This window comes from Littorina saxatilis, linkage group LG3, assembly GCF_037325665.1.
Source record: "Littorina saxatilis isolate snail1 linkage group LG3, US_GU_Lsax_2.0, whole genome shotgun sequence".
NCBI lineage: Eukaryota > Metazoa > Mollusca > Gastropoda > Littorinimorpha > Littorinidae > Littorina > Littorina saxatilis.
The window spans coordinates 68138842-68155679 of NC_090247.1; the positions used below are offsets into that span (position 1 = coordinate 68138842).

The window sequence follows — 16838 nt, forward strand, 5'->3', positions numbered from 1 at the left end:
GTGTGGTAATATCGTTGGTTGGTTGGTTGGTTGGTTTTTGGGGTTTAATGTCTCTTCAGCAGATGCTAGCTGCTATTCGAGACCGATGCAGTTATTTTCTTTTCCCTTCATATGGCAAGTTCTACGTTTCAGACTATTTACATTCAAATCTATCACTGTAAAAGAAGGTTCTAAAAATTAATAATTTTCACTTCTGGTACTTTAAATCTTGTAAAAAATCTTGATCTCTTTTAAAAAGTTAAAAATCTTGTCCGGGGGAACATCCCGGAATAAAACCTTCAGTGTTTCCGCATTGTAGTGTTTGTCTCGAAATTCTTGAACGTCTACACATTTTGTGAGAACATGTTCTAATGTCCATGGTTCGTCACACCCAAAACAGTATGGTGGATCTTCACCTTTCAGCAGATACGAATGTGTAATGTGACTGTGCCCAATGTGTAAGCGACAGAGAACTGTCTCTTCTTTCCTGTTGAGGCGACATTGGGGTAGGCTGTCCGACAGCTGGGGGACGATCTTATGAAGTTTATTTTCTTCACATTCGTCCCATTCACTCTGCCATAGATACTTTATGTACATGTTGGTGCGAGTTCTGAAATCTGAATGCTTTGTGTGTTTGTCAGTGATGAGTCTTTCTCTGGCTTCTTTAGCAGCTTGATCAGCTGCAGAGTTGCCTCTAATTCCAACATGGGATGGCACCCATGCAAACACAATCCTTTTGCCTTCTTCAATCAGAGATGCATGTAGCTCTTGGATTTCAACCAACAGTGGGTGATCTAGCTGAGTTCTCTTCACGGCGGTAAGAGCCGATAGGGAATCCGACAGAATCAGGAAGTCTTTCTTTTTTGACTGATATACCTGTTTCAGAGCTAGCTGTAAAGCTTTCAACTCTGCAGAAAATACAGAACTGTCATCCGGAAGACGGGCCGAAAAGGCCCTATCGAGTTTAGGACCAGTGACAGAAGCTGATGCCACTTTACTTTCAGCTTTGGACCCATCAGTGTATATTCGTTGATGGGAAGGAAACTCGGTACAGAACTGGCTAAAACACTGTTTAAAAATCAAATCATTTGTCTCTGACTTCTTTAACCTTGTCAGATCGAGTCGAACAACTGGATCTGGCAATGTCCATGGAGGTGTTTCTGTCCATCGATTTTCACTAACATGATCGAGTTTTATCTTTGATTCGGCCAGATGTGACTGAATCCGAGAAGACAGAGGTGCTCGATCATTTGGGTGACTTTCAAAAAATTCAGAGCATTGTGGTTGAAATACGCATTGGTAGGCTGGATTTGTAGGCATAGCTTTCAGTTTCAACACATAATTTAGGGTGAGTTTCAGGCGTCGCAGCCTCAGAGAGGGTTCTTTGGCCTCAAAATATAAGGACTGTACTGGAGACGTCCTGAAAGCTCCCAGACAAAGACGTATACCCTGGTGGTGTATTGTGTCTAATAGCCTTAGGTTGGATTTTGCGGCTCCACCATAGACGACACAACCATAGTCCAACTTGGATCGGATTAAAGCACGGTAAAGTCTGAGTAGGACTGTGCGGTCAGCACCCCAGTCCGTATGAGAAACCACTTTCAATACATCCAGAGCTTTCAGACATGATGTTCTCAGATACTGGATATGTTTAAGGAATGTTAGTCGACGGTCAAAGGTCAGTCCTAGGAATTTAAATTCTTCAACAACCTTGACAGGATTACCATTCAGGACCAGAGAGGGTTCTGGCATGGCTCCCCTTTGTTTGCAAAGATGCATACAGACAGTTTTGCTGGTGGAAAATTTGAAACCGTTCTCTGTTACCCATTTTTGCACCTTGTCGATACATAATTGAAGCTGCCTTTCCACTCTATGTAGGGATTTACCACGCACACAAAGTGCAAAGTCATCAACAAACAAGGATGACTCGGATCCTTTCAGTACTGCCTTTACTATGTTATTGATTTTGATGTTGAACAACATGGGTGATAGAATGCTTCCTTGAGGAACACCCATCTCTTGTTGACAGAACTCTGATAGGTTGGGACCGACCCGTACTGTAAAAAATCGATTACTTAGAAATCCTTCCACAAAAACAGGGAGACGTCCACGAAAACCCATTTCATGCAAATCAGCTAAAATACCGCGTTTCCAGGTCGTGTCGTAAGCCTTCTCGAGATCAAAAAATATAGCTAGTACATGTTCAGATCTCGCAAAGGCCTCTCGAACGAAGGTCTCAAAACGTACCAAATGATCAGTGGTGCTGTGTCCCTTTCGGAAGCCACATTGCACATCACTTAAAAGGTTTTGTTTTTCTAGGTACCACACCATCCTAGCGTTGACCAATCGCTCCATGGTTTTACACAGACAGCTGGTCAAGGCTATCGGACGGTAGTTGCTGGGGTTTGTATGATCTTTACCTGGTTTTGGAATGGGGACAATCATCGCTTCTTGCTATGAAGGTGGAAAGGATCCACTCTCCCATATGTGGTTAAAAACCTTCAGCAAGACCAGAAGACAACTTTCTGGTAGGTGTGTGAGGAACTGATAATGTATTCCGTCCAGCCCCGTTGCTGAGTTGTTGCATTTTTGTAAGGCTTGTTTGAGTTCAGTTATACTGAACAACTTGTTGTAGTTCTCCTCATTCTGAGATGAAAAGTTTATGGGTTTACGTTCTTGGGTGGCTTTGATTTTTTGAAAATCTGTGCAGTAATTTTCTGTTGATGAGTTTTTTTCCATTGTTGAAGCCAGAACGTTTGCTACTTCATTCTTTTGGGTTATAAGGGATCCATTTACCACAAGGTGGTTAATTGATGCAGATCCTTTTTTCCCTTTGATTTTACGAATAGCATTCCAAACTTTACTTGATGATACCTTAGAGTTTAAGTTTGAGCAAAAAGACCTCCAGGATGTTCTTTTAGAATGTTTTATGACAGTGCGACTCTTAGCGCGAAATCTGAAGAAAGTCAACTTCTTGCTAAGGGTCGGGCATCTGTAGAACCTGTGTAGACTTCTCTTTCGCTCAGATCGGGCTTCTTGGCATTCTTTATTAAACCATGGCACTTTAATGCGGTTGTTTGAAGATGTTTTTGGGATGTACTCAGTGGCAATGTCTTGTAGAGTGTTTGTAAAAATAGATGATGGGTCGTCACTTCCATCAAAGACAGTGTCTTCTGTGAGTTGGACAGAACATTCGGCAGTAAAAGACAGCCAGTTTGCCTTGTTCAGGTTCCATCTCTGGGGGGAAGCTTCTTCCAATCCATCTATTTGAGACATCAAGATAGGGAAATGATCGCTACCACATGTGTCATCATAGACTTTAAATTCAAAGTCTAGAACAAGAGAGGTGTCGCAAATAACTAGATCTAGTATGGACTTGCATCCTGTTGCTGGATGGAGATATGTTGGTACTCCATCGTTTAAAACGCATAGATTACGATTGTCTAAAAAATCTTCTAGAATTCGTCCTCTCGTACTTAGAGAGTTGCTGCCCCATAAAGGGGAATGAGCGTTAAAATCTCCCATTAAAACAAAGGGAGCTGGAAGCTGATCAATAAGATTTTCAAGATCGTGCTTCGTGTACTAATGTCACTCGTGCTGCGACGGCTTGAATGTTTGTACATAGGTTGATCTCACTACAAAGTACACTTTTCTTAATCAAAAGAGCAACTCCCCCAGACGTGTTATTGTCTGAATGGTTTCTAAAAACATTGTATCCAGATACATTAAAATCTTTGTTTGGTTTCAGCATTGTTTCCTGTAATGCTGTAGCAACAGGATGAAATTTGTGTAAAAGTAGACATAATTCTTCATAGTTAGCTTGGACCCCTCTACAATTCCATTGAATAAAATTGGCTATGTTTGTTTAGTTTTAAGAAGTTTCTGCCTCCATACCCTCTTCGTCGGATAAACTCCCAAAATGATTGTATAGTGTGATGGGATTTTTCTCCATTTTTGGGGTGCGAGGCGATCTTTGGGGCAGAGTAACTTTTCCCTTGTCCGGAGGTGTTCGTGGTGTGGATTGAGTAAGGTCCACTACCTCCACTACCTCGACGGCCCCCTTCCTGTGAGTTGCCCTGTGAACGGGCTTCTGGGTTGGGGTGGTGAAGCGAACCTCACCAGGAGACCCCATAGGGTCCTCAATTGGGGTGGTGAAGCGAACCTCACCAGGAGCCCCCACAGGGTCTCCAGTTGGGGCGGTGAAGCAAACCTCACCAGGAGACCCCATAGAGTCTCCAGTGGGGATAGCCCCACCTGTGCTTTCATCTGTCTGTGTACAAATACTTTTGTTTCTTGTGGGCTCTGTCCTTTTCAACATAGACGGGCCTGCCTGGACACCCACAGACCTATACGAAATACTGGTCTGGGTGGGTGTTGACTTTGTTGCAGGTCTTTGACTGACTGCTGCCGCAAAACTTTTCTGGAAGGAAAAAACATTAGTTTTTTCAACCTCCTTCCTGGCGTCTGAGAAAGACATCTTTTTCTCCGTTTTTGTTTTTTGAATGGCCTGTTCAAACTTGTATTTTGGACATTCTCTGGAGGACGGGGAATGGTTTCCCTTACAGTTTGTGCAGGTGGGTGGTGATGTGCAGGGACCTTCGTGAGGATCTCCGCCACACCTCTCGCACACTGCCTTCTGTTTACATCCAGCCTTTGAATGTCCAAATCTTTGGCATTGGAAACATCTCATTGGTGATGGAATATACAAAGTCACTCTTATTTGAACAAATCCCACTTTTATTTTCTCAGGGATGGTTGGGGTACAAAAAGTGACGAAAAGGGTGTTGGTGGGTACTCTGATATCGCCCTTCCTGATCAACACCCGGTACACATCAATGACACCTTGATCCTTTAGACCTTTTATTTCAGCCTCACTGAGGCCCTCCAGCTCTCGGCATCGGATGACTCCTTTGCTGGTGTTCAGGCCTCTGTGAGGACTGACCTTGACCGGTCTATCAACAAATTTCTGACCATTCAGACGGAGAAGACCATCTGATGCCTTTTTTGAAGGACATTCAATCAGTAGAGAACCATTACGAAGCCTCTTAATGTTGTCTATCGTTGATGATACTCCTGCAATAACCTTCTGTATCGCAAAAGGCGAAAGTTTGGAGATGGGCTGTGCCTCATCTGCTGTCTCAACAACAATGAAACGGGGCCAGGCCTCGCTGATGTTGTTCTTTGTTGCTCTGACTCGGACTTCATCGTCAGAGTCAGAGTCAACGCAGTATCTTCGTTTGTTTCCGTTTCGGGTGCTTGAAAAAAAAAGAAGAAAAAGAAGAGGTGGCCATGTTTGAGGCCTTTATCTTCGTCGCATCTGATCCCCACCCACCACGGAGCCCAACAAGGGGACGCTTAGGTGGAGCGGTTATCCAACTCCAGAGCGCCAAGGATACAGATGGATATACGCAGCGATAAGAGGAAACATATGGTATCAATCTGTAATAGGAGATTTAACTCTTTCCAAGCGGAAACGGGTTAGGTAACAACTTGGCATAATGTTCGTCAACTCTTTCCAAGCGGAAACGGGTTAGGTAACAACTTGGCATAGTGTTTGTCCCGACTACCGCCGCCCCCTCCTACCGCCGCTTGCTCCTTTAGCCAAAGGTCCGATGCAATATGCTCAAGACATATACCCAGACTTGACCAGCCGATTGATTGAAGCGGGTAAGCCTTTTTCAACCTCCTGTCTTAGATAAAGACTGGGCCAAAATGATGTGTTGGCGCTACAAAGTCGCAACTAAGTAAACCCCTCAATCATCAGGTCACCAGCCCAAACCGGTACAGGTCGCAGCGCACGGCAAACACGCTGGGTCTTAGGAAGATCACAGAGAAATAAGGATGTGGTTTTTGGGGTTTAATGTCTCTTCAGCAGATGCTAGCTGCTATTCGAGACCGAAATAAGGATGTGGAAAAGAAGACTTTTGGGAAGTGAAATAAAGGTGACGGATCCAGTCAGGTAGAAATAAGACAAGAAAGGAATCAGAAAACTGCAGGGAATAGTAGGGAGAGTTTTTTGGAGGGAAATATAGGTGAAAGGACTGGTAAGGCAGAAATAAGACAAAAGAAGAGAAGTAAAGGGGTGGGGTAGCTTAGTGGAAACACTCCCGCCGCGTGAAGGCGACCCCATGGGAGCTGGTAATATCGTACCGTCAGTCTTAGCAGACGACGTGTCCATGACCTTATACATGTACAGTCCAAGGGACATCAATCTGGCAGGTTGGCCTCGTTCTGGTCTTCAATAAAGCACGTTGTAACTACACACACCTTGTGTCTATATTTGCCTGTATCCGAGAATACTACAAAAGGGAGGAATCGGAACAGCGAGCAAAGATGGAAAGGATGAGACTTCAGTTCAAGATCCGAGAAAATGATGCCGTTATCAGCACGATTGAAGAATTTGAACAGGAAAGTCAAGATAGCCAAACGAAGACTCCTTACTCCTCCCTGACCGAGCGTTTTATTTCCAACGCTCCCCCAAACTTCTCCTCCCTGACCGAGCGTTTTATTTCCAACGCTCCCCCAAACTTCCCCTCCCTGATAGGTAGTGGTCCCACCCCTCTCATGGCAATGGCAGGTCCGGGAGCGACGGCGGACGCAGTGCTGGTGGACTTTTCCCAGGAGCAATTCCAGGCTGATATGGCGGGCGACCTCTCTGCCATTACCGTGGACCAGACGGCACTCCTCCTGGGTCATCGCCCACTTTCAGGAGCACCACGGCTACAATCAACGGGGATGATTACTACCACCGACGCACTGCCTACGACCATGGCCTTCAGCCATACTGAGACAGTGGTCCCTTTGGCGTCCACCGCTACGTCACTCGCGACAGGTGGAGGCGGTCTGACGGATGTCACTGGGTTTGGGGGCCCCCTCTCATCAGCCTCCACTCCCTCAAGACCGTCTCACCTTTTTCAACCCTCAAACTCAGAAGCCTGCGGTGGTAACGAGACCGCAGCTGCTGCCGCCACCACGTCACAGGCGGTCGCTTCCGCGCAATCTATGAACAGTGAGACACAGTGTGATCATCACCAAGATGCGGCCCTTCCTCAGTCACCTTCCTATCCCAAAAAGACTCTACCCCCTCCTCCAGGCCTTTTGAGACCCGAGGCATACCCTTTTGTCCCCCATGTGACCCATCTCAATCAGCTGCTCACGACGGATACATCGCTAGAGCACCCTAGTCAACGGGAGAACGATTCTGCTACCCACTCAGCATCAGAACAGCTCCAACGTTCGCTGACCCAAACCATGGCCGACGCCATCTCACTCAATAGGCTGCCGGTTCAAGAACCAGCGGTATTTTCGGGTGATTCACTGGCCTACCCGATATGGAAGTCAGCCTTCTCTCTGTTGATTGGTAGACAGCCTATCCCAGCAACGGAGAAACTGCTTTACCTTCAAAAATACGTCGAAGGGTTGGCCAGGGAATCCATCAAGGGTTTCTTTTTGCTGAGAAACGAGGCTGCCTACCACGGAGCCCTAGAAGTGTTGGAGCAGCGGTTTGGCAATCCATTTATAGTGGCGCAAGCATTCCGAGACAAATTGGACTCATGGGGAGTTGTTAAAAATACAGACTGTACCGCACTTCGATCTTTGGCAGATTTCCTGAGGCAATGCGTCATCGCGGCTCAAGTCGTTGGAGGGATGGGGATCTTGGATGACTCCCAGTATCAGAAGCGTCTGATAGAAAAGCTGCCAGATTGGATGGCAAATAGGTGGTTAAGAAAGGTTAACGAAGTGAAAGACACCAAGGGACGATATCCTACCTTCGCTGAGTTAGCGGACTTCATCGCCAAGGAAGCCGACGTGGCAAGCGACCCAGTCTTCGGCAACCTTGCCAAGCCAGCTCCTTCCGCTCACTCATCAGGCACTATAGACGGGGATATAGCTCAGTTGGTAGCGCGCTGGATTTGTATTCAGTTGGCCGCTTTCAGCGCGAGTTCGATCCCAGGTTCGGCGGAAATTTATTTCACAGAGTCAACTTTGTGTGCAGACTCTCTTCGGTGTCCGAACCACCCCCCGTGTATACTACATTGGGTGTGCACGTTAAAGATCCCACGATTGACAAAAGGGTCTTTCCTGGCAAAATTGCTTAGGCACAGTTAATAATTGTCTACCATACCCGTGTGACTTGGAATAAGGCCGTGAAAGGTAAATTTGCGCCGACATGGCTGCAATCTACTGGCCGTATAAAATTTCATCTCACACGGCATCACTGCAGAGCGCCTAGAACTGTACCCACGGAATATGCGCGATATAAGCCTCATTGATTGATTGATTGACTAGCTCCTCTACCAGCATTAAGAGAAACGCGATGAGGACAGAAACTACTCCCTATCAATCATGTCTGTACTGCGAAGCTCAAGGGCACCAACTCCCAGAATGTAGGAAGCTAGCAGCAAAACCACTTCAAGAAAGAAGGGAGTTCGTTATGAAGAATAAACTCTGTTTTGCATGTGCCATCTCTACCGACCACCGGTCAAGGGAGTGCAAAGACAGAGGTACGTGTGCCACCTGCAAGAAACGTCACCCCACCTTCTTACATGATGATAACTTCAGCTGGCAGCCATCGCAAGCAGTTATGTCCTGAACCCAATGTTACGTCTGTGTTCCTTATTATATCAGGGTCTGCTATATGGATTTTATTTTGTGTGGACAATAAGCAGATGATTTGAGGAAATGCACAGACAGCTCTTACCGAACGAACAATTTGAAAGAAAACGAACGGCACCAACGCTCTGGGCTTGTCACCACGAGGTTTACGCGCTATATAAGTAATCGTTATTATTATTATTATTATAACAGAAACAAACAGCTCCAACGGGAAATTATTCAGGCTTTTTTGTACCTGTGTAAGGGTGTTTTGTTCATTGGGTTGTAATGCGTGTGAGAAAGATGTTATTTTCCTTGGTTTGAGACTCTTACTGGACCGACTATCATTCATTGACTCTTGACTCACTTTTTCTACTATGTATTGTGATTGACGCTTTAGTTCCACGTACTCGTTGGATGAATGTGTGAATGTTTTTGTAATGCGGATAGCAGTTGATTTTTGTTGTGAAAACTGCCCCTCAGCTCCGTTTGAACGGGACGCACGCAGTGAGTTGAATTCATGTCACGATTGTTGATCGGGCGTGAAACACGCACGAGAACGAATTTGCACATCAGTTTTTTGGTACAGTCTCAAAAGGGGTTCACGCGGGCTATTCTTCCCGCAAATACCATCAGTTGCTTCCTGTCTGTGAAACCGAGCACATCTCTACAGATTGTGTCAAAAAATAGAAACTTAGATTAATAGTAAAACCGACCATGGTTTTGTGTTCAAAATAGTTTAGGAGAGAAGTGCATCAGATTTAAAGTTTTTGCGCATTCATGACTTGCGTGCCTTTATGAGAAGTGCCTATTGGCGTTCCGAAGATATTTTTATCAACTACTATCTTCGGGACGTCTCGGCACTTCGGCAGGATGGCTCTCGCGGGCTACCTGCTCTCATAGCAGCCGGCCAGTTTCTGGCCAGAATGTGATGGTGAGTTTGAGTTTATTTCTTGCCCACCGCCATGTTGATGTTATCTGCTTTATGTGATTCGGAGTAAGAATATGTAATTTAATCGAAAATTTCATAAGTAAATTTTGATTTGATTAATATACTTACCCAAATCACATAGTGAATGCCCTCCCGCCTGCCCCGCATATGATTTTGAGTTTTTCTTGATGTCGTATGATTAGGAGCCACGTGGTGTTGGAGGTGGTGACGTAGGTCACACCAATGGGAGGTAACTCGTAGGGTACCTGCTTATTGCCAGGGCTAGTTTTAGCCTTTTTTGGTGATGGGTTGCTTCCCTTTAATTTTGTAGGGGCATTTGTAATATGTTTATGTTGTCATTATTTTAATGATTTTCCAGATGGGGCGGCGGAAACATGTTTAATGCCTCAAAGGATCGAGATCCAAACAGGCTGCAGCATGCAGAAAGAATGCTGAAGAAAGGAATATGAAGACTGAGGAAGACAAGTTGCTGCAGTTTTGTACTCAGATCCAGTAAGTATTTTTCATTTGAATTAAAATAATACACTATATCGTCAGCAGATTTGAATGTAGAAGGGATGACCGAATTTAGGTATGTCAAGTACTCTACAACAACAGGGCAAAAGAAATTTTCACTAGGCAGAGCCTTTTTCAGTTTTTGCCTTGAAAGGACCTACTAGTCTTTCTTTTAACACATTTCCAAGGCTACTTCTGTACTTGTTGGAAATATCAAGTTAGATTAAATGACTATATTTTCTTTTTATTTGTCAGGCTTGACGAGGGTGCTCCAGCAGAACATTGGGAGTGGGGTGATTTTCTGATTGAGGACTGCCCTGGGCCGATGTGTGCGGAGCTAACTGTTGATCCCGATTCATCAGGAACCGAAGTAGCAGATTCTGATGGTGACCGCCCCGGCGAAACGGTCAAGAACAATTCTAGAACCATTCAAGAAACGTTCATGAATATTCATGAATATATATTCTAGAAGTTTCTTGAATTATTCATAAAGATTAAATGAGAATTCTTGAATTTTAACTAGAATATTTCAATGTTTTGGTAAGGAATATTCTTGAAAAAGGACTTGAATAATTCTAGAATATTCTTGCCTACTTGAAGAATATTCCTAACATTATTCTAGAATATTCCTGACAATATTCTAGAATATTCCTAACAATATTCTAGAATGATCCTAACATTATTCTAGAATATTCCTAACATTATTCTAGAATATTCTTAACACTATTCTAGAATAATTCAAAAAAGTTCAGGAATATTCATGAATTTATATTCTAGAAGTTTCTTGAATTATTCCTAAAGATTAAATGAGAATTCTTGAATCTTAACATTTTTCTGGAATATTCTTGAATCCTGTTAACTTAAAGTATATTCTTGAACATGTCTTAAGTATTCTAGAATATTCAAAACTAGGTTGAAGTTCTACTTCTAGTATACTCTCAACACAATTTTCAGAATGATCTTGGAATATTCTGTGCTGGCATTTAAGAATAAATCCATTAAGAATATATTCTTTATACAAATCAGAATGATAGTACAACTATCTAATGACTAATAACAGAACAAGAATATTTAAAGTGATTTTTTCCTCCATCAATACTTGATACAGCAGACAAAACAAGATTTCATTCAATACTTTATCAGATGTAATTTAACTACTCGAAGGATGATAAATCGGTGATGGTTATTCATTTGGCAAAGAACCTTTCCACTGGTCACACCGGGTGCAGTCTGAATACTGGAGCCGATGCTTTGCAGGTTGCGGATGCCCTGTAAAGTGTAATGAAAATACAATTTTTTAAGTCTAAATGTTTCTTTGTTGTGCTTTTTTTCATCATGCTTAAACTAAAGAGTCAATAATATGGTCAGGAATCTGTCAAGGTGTCCAAATGCAAAATTCCTGTTTTGGATACTTTTATTACTATGTATTTTGTTCCGTTTTAAAATGACTACAAAATAAACAATACAGTTATGAAGTATTCTTCATGCAGATTCTATCCACACCAAATGTATGTATCAGTCGCCTGGATGCTGAGAACATTAACTGTTCAAGAAATGATGGTTACAAAATCGAAAAATGTTTTGTGAATTTTGTCAAATCAAGTGTGCCATGTCAATGTTTTTATCAAATAAGTCACCATTCATAAAAGTATTGAAACAACTAAATGATAACTTTAGTTAGCTTCATTTCCAGAAATGCCACCCAGAGAGTTTTTGGGAACTGACATGCAACGGGCCAGGAATGAAAGAAATTACAGTATTTAACTAATTTAATTTTCAAAGAGACTTTTTGTTGCGATTCCAAGCCATTTTTTTCTTCAATTTAGGAATAATTCATTCATCATGTTTTGTGCTTTCATTTAATTATCCCAAATTTTGTTGTGACAAAGGTTTAGATCAATAAATGTTGATTGCCTTCACTTAATTACCTGAGTAAATCTCTTCTTGCATCACTATTCCCATGGCCTTGACTGGCTTGAGCACCTCTTCAAGCTCTTGAAAAGACTTGCACTCTCTGACAAGATGTTGATGGGACTCTCTGACAAGATGTTGATGGGTTAATGGTTTGCAGCTTGTTGCCTTTTGATGCAGCATCTGTAAAAATGAGAAGTGATCAAATTAGAACCATTATATATATATATATATAATTATAAATGCTCAAGTTTGAATATATTTACTAATAAGGGGTAAATACTGAACTATTTACAAATAATACTAATAGTAATCATCTTTGTTCATGCAGGAATTTCTATAAGTATAAATTTATATATGTTCCTGACCAAACTCAGTCTCCTGTAAAGTCTTGTAATTGACTAGCTAATACTCAGAAGACAATTATTTGAAAAAAATAAAACAATTTAGTGCCGGCTTGCTGATTGACACTTGACTATCAGTATCACTGTCAGACACATATATATTACAATCAATGAATGATACATGTGCAAATTACACAAGTTTACAGTTACACAGAGACTCAGAAAAGAATAGGTTTGAAAGGGCTTGAGTAAAAAGTCATGCAATCCTACCAAAACAAATGATAGTTCAAAATAAACAAATCCTATAGGTCTAACTCAACTGATTTCACTTAAAATCTTGCAAACAAGAGAGAAACTGAAAGCATTTAATTGTTATTCACTTATTCAGTTATTGTAAAAATAACCTAAAAAAAACCAACCTAAACCTAGATCAGTATATGTCACCTAAAACAAACAACAATATCAAACATAAAAGAATTTTTATAAAACACCTACCTTTGTTTTTCCTGAGAAAATCAGGATACAGCTTGTTGCCACTCAAGTGAGATCGCTGCTCTTAGTTTCAACCATGGTGCTTTCAGTTTCACTCATCTGTCATTTTTGTGTCTGGCACCTCCAAGTTCAAACTCTTGTTTGGGATGAAGAATACAGCATTTCTTCATGCCTAACAAGTTGACAAATCGGTGGCATGCCATTTTTTCAGATAAATGGAGATTACAAAATCTTTCTCAGTTCTAACAACGTGCTTCTAAAGAATTTGGCGCCTGGTTTCTTAGCTTCCGGTGCCAGAGTTTGTCCACCGGAGTTACTTCCCTTAAAAGCAAAATGGCGACGCTCTGTAAGTACACCATGAGGAAAGGGGACTCTTTTGAACGAACTGCTGCAGCTAGAAACCTTTTCTCTGTTGTCTTTGTTGAAGCACTTTTGCATCAAAGCAAGACAACATTGATCCATGCATCATTTCCATGAACTCAGTAAGTATGTTTTGTTTTTGCTTGTTTTATTCAACACTGGTCTGTGGTCAGTACAGATGTAAACATGTGTGTGAGTGTGACTGTGAAATCGAAACCAGCCTTCAATTTTAAAAGTTTCTTCTTCGATCTGACACATGAGAAATGGCAGATGTATAAAACTTAACTGCATTTTAAGCAAAAGTACTGTTAATCATGTGATGATTTGATTGTTGGGTTTAACGGCCGCCTTTTCTGTGTCAGTGTGTCATTGTGTCGTCTGTTTGCAAACAGAAAGTCTGCCGTGATTTGCGTTCTGCTGGCACTGTTGGACAGAATAAACAAAACCTGTTGGTTTCAAAGTATAAATTATAGACTGTAACTTCTGCTGAATTTGTTTGAGGTTTGGAACTCACAGATTTGGTATAAATTTGCCGCTAGCAGACTGACTGGTTTGGTCAAAATTGAAAACAGGTTTCTGAAAATGAAATTGAAAAAAGTGCTTCAAATTGTAAACATGCCTGTGGGTATTTACAACAATGACGATTATAACAAATATTCCGAAAGTGTATTGATAGAATTATGTACTTTTATGTAAAAAGGTAACATTAACCATTGCATCAAAATTGGTTTGATTGATTGATTGATTGACATTAATGACAAGCAGTATAGCCAATACGTTTGTAAGTTTTCTGTTCACATTCACTCTAGTTATGATGATGATCTTTGGAATGTCTGATGTTTGAGTTTATCCTTTGTTAAAACCTTTTTTTGTTTCTTATTTACTAGGTCCAGGAAAGAGGGGTGAAGAAGATATCTGGATGAATTCTCACTGGAAGTACCATGAAGCACATCATAAATAAAATATCACTGGAGGAAAAGGTAAGAGTCCTGTCAACGAACTGTGGAAGTAATTAATCAGCCAGTGAATGAATTAAATCAATTAATGGGCAAAACGTCTCAGAGAAAAATGGCTTATTTCAGATGAAAATGTGTTTTCATCAATACTATACCATATTTACATACCAAAAAGAACAAACTGCGGACATTTAACTCTTCATTTTTGTTCCTTTTTCCAAGTATTTGAATGAATGATTTTTTGTAAACTGTAGGCATTGTGTTTCAGGCTTTACAGGACACAATGTTGCAAAGCTTCAAGCTGATACTGAGCCTTCTTTTGAATCAAATCCACCATGCTCTGCCACAGACTGACAGTGAAGATGGCCAAGGGAATCGTCCAACAAGGGATGCTGGTGACAGTGACCTTTCCCGGAGAAGCGGTACCGCATCCGCATCCATGCAGTTCCAATAGTTCAGAAAAGTGATAACAAATGTTGAAGACACATTCTGCTTGTGAACATTGTTAGCCCAAGATCGACTTGTCATCTATTTCACTTCTTTGTGACAATATAACATTTGAAGAATGAACCAAGTGTTTGTTTGGCTTTATTTTGTAGTATAATTCGAATGTGTAGCAAACACAACCAAAACTATAAGTGGAGAAAAAAAAATTAAATTAAGTGTTTTAAAAATAAGGGATCACAGTTATTGAACTTTGAAGAATGTTCTTGAATAAGATCATTCTTGAAAAAAAATATTCTAGAACATTGTTGCTGTTCTTGAATTTTGTTTGATATTCTAGAATATTCTACAAGCCAAAAAATTCTAGAATAATGCCAGTAGAACAATTCTAGAACATTCTAGAACATTCTAGAATATTCTTGAATAAAAAAAAGTTCTTGAACAACGTTTCGCCGGGGCTGGCAGATGGATTCTTTCTTGTTATTGCAGGGAAAGTGTATCAGTATGAACCTGAAGAAAATGTTGATGAACTGGCAGCCTCTCTTGTGGCAAACTACTTCCAAAGAATCTTCCAGACGCTGAAGTCATCCTTGAAAAGGCCTTTTGCAGATTCTGATGAAGTCGAAAGTGTGAGATTCATTGAAGGTTGGTTGGTTTTTGGGGTTTAATGTCTCTTCAGCAGATGCTAGCTGCTATTCGAGACCGATGCAGTTATTTTCTTTTCCCTTCATATGGCAAGTTCTACGTTTCAGATGAGATTCATTGAAAAGGACAGTCGCCGCGCAGTTGATACGTCTTTTGTTTCTGTACAATGATTGTGATTTTGTTGGCGTGAAAACTGTGTTGCATGTAGAACGTGATCTTACATTATTGTAGCGGGAGAGCCCTACTAGCTCAGAGTTGCAGGTACCCAGTGACCCCACCTTCCTTCTAGTCACCCCCGCCTTTCCTGTAGATACCCCCATCCCCTCCCTTACAGCCAGCCCACAGCGATCACAGAAGATTAGTACCGAGTCTTTGAGAGACTATAAAAGAGGCCGGCTCTGCGAGTCTCGTCAGTCAGCACTGAATAAGTGCTTGCTCTCTTTCCCTCGTCTTTTTCTCTCCCTTTCTTACACGCTGCACAAGTGTATACTCTGTTTCTTGTTTCGTAGTTCGTTTTGTCTCTCAGCGTTGAACAAATGCTGTGTGTTTTGCTTGGTCGTTGTCTCTCAGCGTTGAACAAATGCTGTGTGTTTTGCTTGATCGTTGTCTCTCAGCGTTGAACAAATGCCGTGTGTTTTGCTTGATCGTTGTCTCTCAGCGTTGAACAAATGCTGTGTGTTTTGCTTGATCGTTGTCTCTCAGCGTTGAACAAATGCTGTGTGTTTTGCTTGATCGTTGTCTCTCAGCGTTGAACAAATGCTGTGTGTTTTGCTTGATCGTTGTCTCTCAGCGTTGAACAAATGCTGTGTGTTTTGCTTGATCGTTGTCTCTCAGCGTTGAACAAATGCTGTGTGTTTTGCTTGATCGTTGTCTCTCAGCGTTGAACAAATGCTGTGTGTTTTGCTTGATCGTTGTTTCTCAGCGTTGCATTTAAATGCTGAACGTTTGCATGTTTGTTCCGTCTTTCAGTGTCGAGTATACGTATTGTTGCCGTGTCTGTCTTGTGTGTGAAACAGAGCCAGCAGGAACGAGATAGGCATACATAAGAAATCGGAGTTAGGGTAATCGCTAGGTAAATTTCAAGGATTGTTTGGTGCTTTGTTTGATGGGTTGGTTGGTTTTTGGAGTTTAATGTCTCTTCAGCAGATGCTAGCTGCTATTCGAGACCGATGCAGTTATTTTCTTTTCCCTTCATGTGGCAAGTTCTACGTTTCAGACTATTTACATTCAAATCTATCACTGTAAAAGAAGGTTCTAAAAATTAATCATTTTCACTTCTGGTACTTTAAATCTTGTAAAAAAACTTGATCTCTTTTAAAAAGTTAAAAATCTTGTCCGGGGGAACATCCCGGCTTTGTTTGATGGGTTTGTTTACTTGATTTTCATGTAATATAGTGTAAAATAAAACCTTGTAACCGTTTCCTATGAGTTATGGTGAACATCACTGTACGTACGAGAGGTGAGCGTGAACATGCGTGTGTCGGTGAACGAACGTAAGTGTGTGAGCTTGCTTTCGTGTCATGTATTGTAACTTCTGCCTCTCCTTGACTGTTGTCCTGTAAGCATGTGTTGTTAAAACTGTACTGTACGTGGCAAACTCTAACATCCAAAACACACATCACAATATTTATGTAACGCACAGTCTAGATCACTAAGAAACACACA

At 41.6% G+C, this 16838-nt stretch overlaps 1 long non-coding RNA gene across 1 annotated transcript; it reads left to right on the top strand.

Annotated features, from left to right (window-relative positions):
• Positions 1 to 12867: 12867 nt before the first annotated feature.
• Positions 12868 to 14658, top strand: LOC138961033 (uncharacterized). Its single transcript, XR_011454129.1, has 3 exons — positions 12868 to 13250; positions 14016 to 14108; positions 14353 to 14658. It is a non-coding gene; the product is annotated as an uncharacterized lncRNA (long non-coding RNA).
• Positions 14659 to 16838: the final 2180 nt, after the last annotated feature.